Source organism: Melanerpes formicivorus, unplaced genomic scaffold, assembly GCF_026170545.1.
Source record: "Melanerpes formicivorus ecotype bairdi unplaced genomic scaffold, bMelFor1.0.p_v2 SCAF_492, whole genome shotgun sequence".
Lineage (NCBI taxonomy): Eukaryota > Metazoa > Chordata > Aves > Piciformes > Picidae > Melanerpes > Melanerpes formicivorus.
In genome coordinates, this window is record NW_027142844.1 from 77,501 (window position 1) to 87,500 (window position 10,000).

Genomic DNA, 10,000 nt, shown 5'->3' on the forward strand with positions numbered 1-10,000 from the left:
TAGACGTGCTCCCCGCGGCCGGGCGGGCACTTAGCGCGCGGAGGCTGGAACCGCGGGGTAGACGTGGTCCCCGGGACGAGGGCCGCCTGGTATCGCCCGCCCGGCCCCCAACCCCCCCCCCCCGCGGCGGCGTAAATGAAGAGAGGCAGTCGGCATGAAACCTTCTTTTATTAAGTGTTGTTTTCATCGAGCGTCTTTCATTAAAGGTTGTGTTCTGAAGCAGTCTTTTCTTCAACAGCGCTGTTCTCCGGGGAGAAGGTCTGCCGGCATCTCTAGAAATCTCCCCCCGCCCCTGACCGCCTCCCCCCCCGCCCCCGTTGCCGGTTTGCGCGGCGCCCCCCCTCCCGACGTTGCCTCTTGCCGCTACCCCCCGCCCCCCCCCCGCTGCCGGTTTGCGCGGAGCCCCCCCTCCCGACGTTGCCTCTTGCCGCTACCCCCCCGCCCCCCCCCGCTGCCGGTTTGCGCGGAGCTCCCCCTTCCCGCCGTTGCCTCTTGCCGCTACCCCCCGCCCCCCCCCCGCTGCCGGTTTGCGCGGAGCCCCCCCTTCCCGCCGTTGCCTCTTGCCGCTACCCCCGCCCCCCCCCCGCTGCCGGTTTGCGCGGAGCCCCCCCTTCCCGCCGTTGCCTCTTGCCGCTACCCCCCGCCCCCCCCCCGCTGCCGGTTTGCGCGGAGCCCCCCCTTCCCGCCGTTGCCTCTTGCCGCTACCCCCCGCCCCCCCCCCGCTGCCGGTTTGCGCGGAGGCCCCCCTTCCCGCCGTTGCCTCTTGCCGTTACCCCCGCCCCCCCCCCGCTGCCGGTTTGCGCGGAGCGCCCCCGCCTGCCGTTGCCTCTCGCCGCGGCCACCACCGCCCCCTCCACACCCCCGGGCCCCCGTTACCGGTTTGCGCGGAGCCCCCCCTCCCGACGTTGCCTCTTGCCGCTGCTGCCACCCCCAGCTCCCCACACCCCCCGGCTCCCGTTAGCGGTTTGCGCGGAGCCCCCCCTTCCCGCCGTTGCCTCTTGCCGCTACCCCCGCCCCCCCCCCCCCGCTGCCGGTTTGCGCGGAGCCCCCCCGCCTGCCGTTGCCTCTTGCCGCGGCCGCCACCGCCCCCCCCACACCCCCCGGCCCCCGTTACCGGTTTGCGCGGAGCCCCCCCTCCCGACGTTGCCTCTTGCCGCTGCTGCCACCCCCAGCTCCCCACACCCCCCGGCTCCCGTTAGCGGTTTGCGCGGAGCCCCCCCTTCCCCCCTTCGCGGGCTGCCGCTTCCCTCCCGGGCTGCCCGGCTGCTCTCTAACCCCTGCGACCGAGGCGGCGCTGTTAGGGCGGCCGTGCCGGTGCCCCTTGCCGCAGCTAGCCTCTCGCCGCTGCCCCTCCCGTCCGTCGTCCCCCGTCCCCAAAAACTTGCTGCTCTCCACGCTGGAGCCTGCACGGGGGAGGTTGCGCTCCGCTCCTCCGGCCCTAAAGCCGCCCTCGCCCGCCCCCCGGCTTGCCGCTTGGCTCGGCTGCCCGCCCGCCCGCTAATCCCCCCAACGCCCCCACCCCAAAAACACCCCAGCCCTACCGCAGCCCTACCGCATGCCGCTCCCCCTCTCCCCGCTCTCGCTGACCGCTGCCACCCCCCCCACCCCTCCCCCCCGAAACAAACCCCCCAGCCCTACCGCATGCCGCTCCCCCTCTCTCCCTAGCCTGCCCCCCCCGCCGTCGCTTGCTGCCGCCGCCGCCGCCGCCGCCGCCGCCGCCGGGGACCCGCCTCGGTCTGGTGGCGCGCGCTCGGAGATCCCCGGCTACCCGTCCGTCCGTCCCTCCCTCCCGCCCCGCCCCGGGGGAGGGCCCGGGGCAGCGCGGGCAGGCGGGGAGCAAAAAAAGGCGCGGGCGCCAAAAAACGTCGGGGTCCCGGGGTGGCGGAGGGGGGCGGCGGCGGGGGCGGCGGCGGGTACACGGCGCCGGGTCCAGGGCGCCGGGTCCAGCCCGTCCCGGGGCGGGGACAGGTGGTGTCGTCCGTCCCCGCCCCCGTAACCTGCTCTGAAGCATCCGCTTCCCGCCGCGGTTCGCCCTCCACCCCCCCGCCGCACACGCAGCTGCCGCTTCCCGCCGCCTCTGCCCCCCGCCCCGGGATCAACCACCCGCCGGGTCCAGCCGGTCCCGGTCCCGGGAACCTGCTCCCGGGGCCAGCCGGAGCCACGCCCCCTCCTCTGACGCTTCCAGCTGCCGCCTCCCCTCCCACCCCCCAAACTCACACTGGCCCTCGCCGGCCCGCCCACCCGCCTACCTGCTTGCCCGCCGCCGCTGGGTGGCGTGCCGGACACTCTCGCACACAGGTACACAGACAGGGACACAGGGACACAGGCACTCAGGCACACAGGGACACAGGGACACAAGGACACAGGGACACAGGCACTCAGGCACTCAGGCACTCAGGGACACAGGGACACAGGGACACAGGCACTCAGGCACTCAGGGACACAGGGACACAGGGACACAAGGACACAGGGACACAGGCACTCAGGCACTCAGGCACTCAGGGACACAGGGACACAGGGACACAGGGACACAGGGACACAGGGACACAGGCACTCAGGCACACAGGGACACAGGTGGCGGGCCGGAGGCCTCTCCCCACTGTGTGGCAGGGGTCCAAGAGCCACCCCAGCCCAACCCAGAGGGTCTTTTGCACCTCTCTAGAGGCCACCCAGAGACCCCAGGCCGCAGCAGAAGCCTCCCCCGCATGCTCTGCAGGCTTCCGACCCACCCCAGGCCGCACCAGAAGCCTCCCCCGCACGCTCTGCAGGCTTCCGACCCACCCCAGGCCACAGCAGAAGCCTCTCCCGCACGCTCTGCAGGCTTCTCAGCCACCCCAGGCCGCACCAGAAGCCTCTCCCGCACGCTCTGCAGGCTTCTCAGCCACCCCAGGCCGCACCAGAAGCCTCTCCCGCACGCTCTGCAGGCTTCTCAGCCACCCCAGGCCGCAGCAGAAGCCTCTCCCGCACGCTCTGCAGGCTTCTCAGCCACCCCAGGCCGCAGCAGAAGCCTCTCCCGCACGCTCTGCAGGCTTCTCAGCCACCCCAGGCCGCAGCAGAAGCCTCTCCCGCACGCTCTGCAGGCTTCTCAGCCACCCCAGGCCGCACCAGAAGCCTCTCCCGCACGCTCTGCAGGCTTCTCAGCCACCCCAGGCCGCAGCAGAAGCCTCTCCCGCACGCTCTGCAGGCTTCCGACCCACCCCAGGCCGCAGCAGAAGCCTCTCCCGCACGCTCTGCAGGCTTCCGACCCACCCCAGGCCGCAACAGAAGCCTCTCCCGCACGCTCTGCAGGCTTCCGACCCACCCCAGGCCGCAGCAGAAGCCTCTCCCGCACGCTCTGCAGGCTTCCGTCCCACCCCAGGCCGCACCAGAAGCCTCCCCCGCACGCTCTGCAGGCTTCTCAGCCACCCCAGGCCGCACCAGAAGCCTCCCCCGCACGCTCTGCAGGCTTCTCAGCCACCCCAGGCCGCACCAGAAGCCTCCCCCGCACGCTCTGCAGGCTTCTCAGCCACCCCAGGCCGCACCAGAAGCCTCCCCCGCACGCTCTGCAGGCTTCTCAGCCACCCCAGGCCCCAACAGAAGCCTCTCCCGCACGCTCTGCAGGCTTCCGACCCACCCCAGGCCCCAACAGAAGCCTCTCCCGCACGCTCTGCAGGCTTCTCAGCCACCCCAGGCCGCAGCAGAAGCCTCTCCCGCACGCTCTGCAGGCTTCTCAGCCACCCCAGGCCGCAGCAGAAGCCTCCCCCGCATGCTCTGCAGGCTTCCGACCCACCCCAGGCCGCAACAGAAGCCTCCCCCGCACGCTCTGTAGGCTTCTGACCCACCCCAGGCCCCAACAGAAGCCTCCCCCGCACGCTCTGCAGGCTTCTCAGCCACCCCAGGCCGCAGCAGAAGCCTCTCCCGCACGCTCTGCAGGCTTCTCAGCCACCCCAGGCCGCACCAGAAGCCTCTCCCGCACGCTCTGCAGGCTTCCGACCCACCCCAGGCCGCACCAGAAGCCTCCCCCGCACGCTCTGCAGGCTTCTCCGCCACCACAGGCCGCACCAGAGGATCTTTTGCACCTCTCTGGACGCCACCCAGAGACTCCAGGCCGCACCAGAGGCCCCCCCCCCCCAACCATTTACAGGCTGCAGTGCCAGCCTAGGCCCCGCTGGCAGCCTCCCTTGTCTGCTTTGGAAGGCCTCCCATCCACTCCAGACCTGCCTGGAGGCCTCCCTCGACTGCTCCCGGGGCCCTCGAAGCCACCCTAGGCCTTTCTGGAGGACCTGCTCGACCGCTCGGGCGGCTTCTGACGCACCCTCGGCCATCCGGCGCCCAGCAGCTCCCAGGGCCAGGCACCGGCCTCCCCCTCCGGCCGCCCCTGGGGCCGGGGGTGGCTCGGACTCGGCGCCCCCAACGTGTCGTCCCGTCCCCCCCCCGCCCCGCACCGCCGAACATTCGCTGCAGCCGAGGGCTTGCCGCTCGACGCCTACCCCACCCGCCCAGCCCCCCGCTGCGGCCCGGCGCTGCCCCGGCCGCTGCGCCCCGCCTCTCATCGCTCCCCCCACCCGGCAACCGGCCGCCGGGCACGGCAAGTCCCAGGGCAGGGAACAGGTGCTGCCGGGACCCCGTGCTGGCTGCCGGCTTCCCGGGGCTGCCCCGGGCACGGACAGGTCGCCCCCCCCGCCCCGGCGAATGTTCACCGAACCGGCTGCCGGCTGCCTTCGAGCACCCCCCGCCCCCCGCCACTATCGTCCCCCCCCGCCCCCCCCTCCGCCTCCGCTGCCGCTTCTCCCCGCACCGCCTCCACTGCCTCCCCCCGCCGCCGGCGAACGAGTCGCCGGATCCGTAGGGTGCCGGGAGCCCGAACGGCGAGCGGCTCCGGCTGCTGCCGGGGCCGCGGGGCTTCGAGCCGCTCCGGCCGCGGCCGGGACCCCGTGCCGGAAGCCGGCATCCCGGGACGGCCCCGGGACGGCCCCGGTCGCCGGCCGGGTGACGTTCAGCGAAGCGGCTGCCGCCAGTCTTTGGGCCTCCCCCGTGCCGGGGCCGCGGGGCTTCGAGCCGGTCCGGCCGCGGCCGGGATCCCGGGCCGGACGATGGCTTCCCGGGCCGGTCCCGGTCGCCTCCCGGGTGACGTTCACCGAAGCGGCTGCCAGCTGTCTTCGAGCCCCCCCCCCCTCCGCCTCCGCTGCCGCTTCTGCCCGCACCCCCTCCACTGCCTCCCCCCGCCGCCGGCGAACGAGTCGCCGGATCTGTAGGGTGCCGGGAGCCCGAACGGCGAGCGGCTCCGGCTGCTGCCGGGACCGCGGGGATTCGAGCCGCTCCGGCCGCGGCCGGGACCCCGTGCCGGAAGCCGGCATCCCCGGACAGCCCCGGGACGGCCCCGGTCGCCGGCCGGGTGACGTTCACCGAAGCGGCTGCCGGCTGTCTTCGAGCCCCCCCCCCCCTCCGCCTCCGCTGCCGCTTCTGCCCGCACCCCCTCCACTGCCTCCCCCCGCCGCCGGCGAACGAGTCGGCGGATCCGTAGGGTGCCGGGAGCCCGAACGGCGAGCGGCTCCGGCTGCTGCCGGGACCGCGGGGATTCGAGCCGGTCCGGCCGCGGCCGGGACCCCGTGCCGGAAGCCGGCATCCCGGGACGGCCCCGGGACGGCCCCGGTCGCCGGCCGGGTGACGTTCAGCGAAGCGGCTGCCGCCAGTCTTTGGGCCTCCCCCGTGCCGGGGCCGCGGGGCTTCGAGCCGGTCCGGCCGCGGCCGGGATCCCGGGCCGGACGATGGCTTCCCGGGCCGGTCCCCGGTCGCCTCCCGGGTGACGTTCACCGAAGCGGCTGCCGGCTGTCTTCGAGCCCCCCCCCCCCCTCCGCCTCCGCTGCCGCTTCTGCCCGCACCCCCTCCACTGCCTCCCCCCGCCGCCGGCGAACGAGTCGCCGGATCTGTAGGGTGCCGGGAGCCCGAACGGCGAGCGGCTCCGGCTGCTGCCGGGGCCGCGGGGATTCGAGCCGCTCCGGCCGCGGCCGGGACCCCGTGCCGGAAGCCGGCATCCCCGGACAGCCCCGGGACGGCCCCGGTCGCCGGCCGGGTGACGTTCACCGAAGCGGCTGCCGGCTGTCTTCGAGCCCCCCCCCCGTCCGCCTCCGCTGCCGCTTCTGCCCGCACCCCCTCCACTGCCTCCCCCCGCCGCCGGCGAACGAGTCGCCGGATCCGTAGGGTGCCGGGAGCCCGAACGGCGAGCGGCTCCGGCTGCTGCCGGGGCCGCGGGGCTTCGAGCCGCTCCGGCCGCGGCCGGGACCCCGTGCCGGAAGCCGGCATCCCGGGACGGCCCCGGGACGGCCCCGGTCGCCGGCCGGGTGACGTTCAGCGAAGCGGCTGCCGCCAGTCTTTGGGCCTCCCCCGTGCCGGGGCCGCGGGGCTTCGAGCCGGTCCGGCCGCGGCCGGGATCCCGGGCCGGACGATGGCTTCCCGGGCCGGTCCCGGTCGCCTCCCGGGTGACGTTCACCGAAGCGGCTGCCAGCTGTCTTCGAGCCCCCCCCCCCCTCCGCCTCCGCTGCCGCTTCTGCCCGCACCCCCTCCACTGCCTCCCCCCGCCGCCCGCGAACGAGTCGCCGGATCTGTAGGGTGCCGGGAGCCCGAACGGCGAGCGGCTCCGGCTGCTGCCGGGACCGCGGGGATTCGAGCCGCTCCGGCCGCGGCCGGGACCCCGTGCCGGAAGCCGGCATCCCTGGACAGCCCCGGGACGGCCCCGGTCGCCGGCCGGGTGACGTTCACCGAAGCGGCTGCCGGCTGTCTTCGAGCCCCCCCCCCCTCCGCCTCCGCTGCCGCTTCTGCCCGCACCCCCTCCACTGCCTCCCCCCGCCGCCGGCGAACGAGTCGCCGGATCCGTAGGGTGCCGGGAGCCCGAACGGCGAGCGGCTCCGGCTGCTGCCGGGACCGCGGGGATTCGAGCCGCTCCGGCCGCGGCCGGGACCCCGTGGCGGAAGCCAGCATCCCGGGACGGCCCCGGGACGGCCCCGATCGCCTCCTGGGTGACGTTCACCGAAGCGGCTGCCGGCTGTCTTCGAGCCCCCCCCCCCCTCCGCCTCCGCTGCCGCTTCTCCCCGCACCCCCTCCACTGCCTCCCCCCGCCGCCGGCGAACGAGTCGGCGGATCCATACCGTCCCGAGAGCCCGAGGCGGCGGCACCCAGTGCGGGTCCGGCCGAGGCCGGGACCCCGTGCCTGTCGCAGGCTTCCCGGGACGGCCCCGGAACGGCCGCGGTCGCCGGCCGGGTGACGTTCTCCGAAGCGGCTGCCGGCTGTCTTCGAGCCCCCCCCCCCCTCCGCCTCCGCTGCCGCTTCTGCCCGCACCTCCTTCACTGCCTCCCCCCGCCGCCCGCGAACGAGTCGGCGGATCCGTAGGGTGCCGGGAGCCCGAACGGCGAGCGGCTCCGGCTGCTGCCGGGACCGCGGGGATTCGAGCCGCTCCGGCCGCGGCCGGGACCCCGTGCCGGAAGCCGGCATCCCGGGACAGCCCCGGGACGGCCCCGGTCGCCGGCCGGGTGACGTTCAGCGAAGCGGCTGCCGCCAGTCTTTGGGCCTCCCCCGTGCCGGGGCCGCGGGGCTTCGAGTCGGTCCGGCCGCGGCTGGGACCCCGTGCCTGTCGCAGGCTTCCCGGGACGGCCCCGGAACGGCCGCGGTCGCCGGCCGGGTGACGTTCACCGAGGCGACTGCCGGCTGTCTTCGAGCCCCCACCCCTGCCGTGGCCGCGGGGATTCGCCCCGGTCCGGCAGCTGACGGTTCCCTGTGTCGGACGCCGGCTTCCCGGGACTGCCCCGGGACAGCCCCGGTCGCCTCCCGGGTGACGTTCACCGAAGCTGCTGCCGCCTGTCTTTGTCCCCCCCCCCCCGTGCTCTCCCTCAGGCGGGAGGTAGACGTGCTCTCCCTGGGCGAGTAGACGTGCTCTCCCTGGGCGAGTAGACGTGCTCTCCCTCGGCGAGTAGACGTGCTCTCCCTCGGCGAGTAGACGTGCTCTCCCTCGGCGAGTAGACGTGCTCTCCCTCGGCGAGTAGACGTGCTCTCCCTGGGCGAGTAGACGTGCTCTCCCTGGGCGAGTAGACGTGCTCTCCCTGGGCGAGTAGACGTGCTCTCCCTGGGCGAGTAGACGTGCTCTCCCTGGGCGAGTAGACGTGCTCTCCCTGGGCGAGTAGACGTGCTCTCCCTGGGCGAGTAGACGTGCTCTCCCTCGGCGAGTAGACGTGCTCTCCGCGGAGATCGCGCTTGTCGCCAAGGGGTCGCTGTTGCGCTCTGCCTCCGCCTACGTCATCGTACAAGCCGGCGTGATTTCTGCGACCTGCCGCTGGGCGGAGGTCGGCTGGTTGTGCGCTCGCGGAGCTGACGGCCCTCCAGTTCCGTATATGAGGGAACAAGCGACGCCGAGCACTCCCAGGGCAGCGCTGCCGAGCGGCTGCTCCAAGCCACCCGCCAGGCGGCTGGGCAGGGGTCCGTCTGGCTTCTCGGTGGCTTTCGCCCGGGTCAGAGAGGGGACCCGCGGGGCCGAACAAAGGCGCGGCGGTTTGGAGCGGCCGCTGGCGCACCCTCAGCGGTGTTGGATGGGTTTCGCTCGTCCGTGAGCCGGAGCCCAGCCCGGGCTCGGCAACGAAAGCGGGGAAAAGAAAAAAAGTTGACGAGTGGCTGGCGCCGGCCACTGCCGAAGTGTGGAACCCCCGAAGCGACGTTTGCCCGGTGGGGCACGGGGGCAGAGAAAGCCGGGGAGACGTGGTGCCGGCGTCGGTCCCACCAAGAATGGAAAGCAAGCCCGTCCAGGCACGGCGAGAGAGAGCCCGGTAAGGGGCAGAGAGAGTTCCCAGCACTGGACCCTCTTCACGGGGGTTCCCCCCCATGACCAAAGCCGCAGCCCGCGGGGGCACGGCATCGAAGGGAAAAGCCAGCGGCGGTGACTGGCCACTCGTATGCTATGGAGCCCGGCATGGGGGGAGGAGGGCAAGCCGGTGCCCCAGCACGGCTTCCTCCTGGCTCCAGAGGGGCGCCCCGTGATGGAGATGTAACTCGGTGCAGCTTGAGGGAAAATGCAAGCCCACATTTCGGGGAGGCAGAGGTGCCCTGTGAGCCGGTGCGGCCCGGTGCAGCTTGCCCCCCCCCCCATCTCTGGAGGGCGCCCCGTTTGCTCCTCCGGCGTGTTGCCCGCACGCCGAGCCCCGTGCCTGCTGGCTGCTCCCGAGGGCGGTGGCGGGTGCGCGTGGCTGTGTCTGTCCCAGAAGAGCGAGGCCGTGGGGCCTCCGCTGGCTTCCTTTCCTTCTGTCCTTGTTGATCGATGAGGCCTTTCGGGTCGCGTCGGAAAGGGCCCCCGGCAGGGCAAGGGCGGTCTTCCTTTCCACTTCGCTTCCCGTCGCGTGTGAGGTGTCGTCCTCGTTCCCCCAGCCCCGAGCGGCTCGAGCGGGGGGGAGCCGTGGCGTTAGCGGCCCGGCGCGTGCCTTGCCGCATCCTCCCCTTTCCACCTCCCCCCCGGCGCTGGGGCAGGGTTCGGGGACCGGTCTACCGCAACCGGCTTTGTGACTGCTGCGTGGCCCCGTGAGTTTTCAGGTGTCCTAAAACGCGTGAGGCGCCGGTGTCGTCCTCGGTTCCGGGTACCCGCGGGTGCCGGCCGCGAGCAGCTGCGTGTGGCGGGGGTTGGCCGAGCCGAGAGCGAGGCGGCGGCGTCGCGAAAGTTAAAAGGGGCTAAAAGCGGCGCCGCGCGTGAGGCCTCACCTGCCCGGGTGGGGTCCCCGAGGGTTCCTCCCTAAATGAAACCTCTAGCCTGAGAGGGGCGGCTTTGTGGCCCGTACCCCCGCCCGCTGCCGAGCGAGCCGCCCCGGCTCTAAGGTCCTGGCGTGCCGGGGGCGCGCCCCGCTTCCGCGGGTCGCTGTCTCCTCTAGCACGTCCCGGTGCTCCCGTGGCAAGGCGGGGAGAGAGACGAGGGCCTTCTCCCCGCCGGGCGTGTCGGTATCGCTCGCTTCCGCTGCTGCTGCCTGAATCGTGCCCGGGATCTGGCAGCCA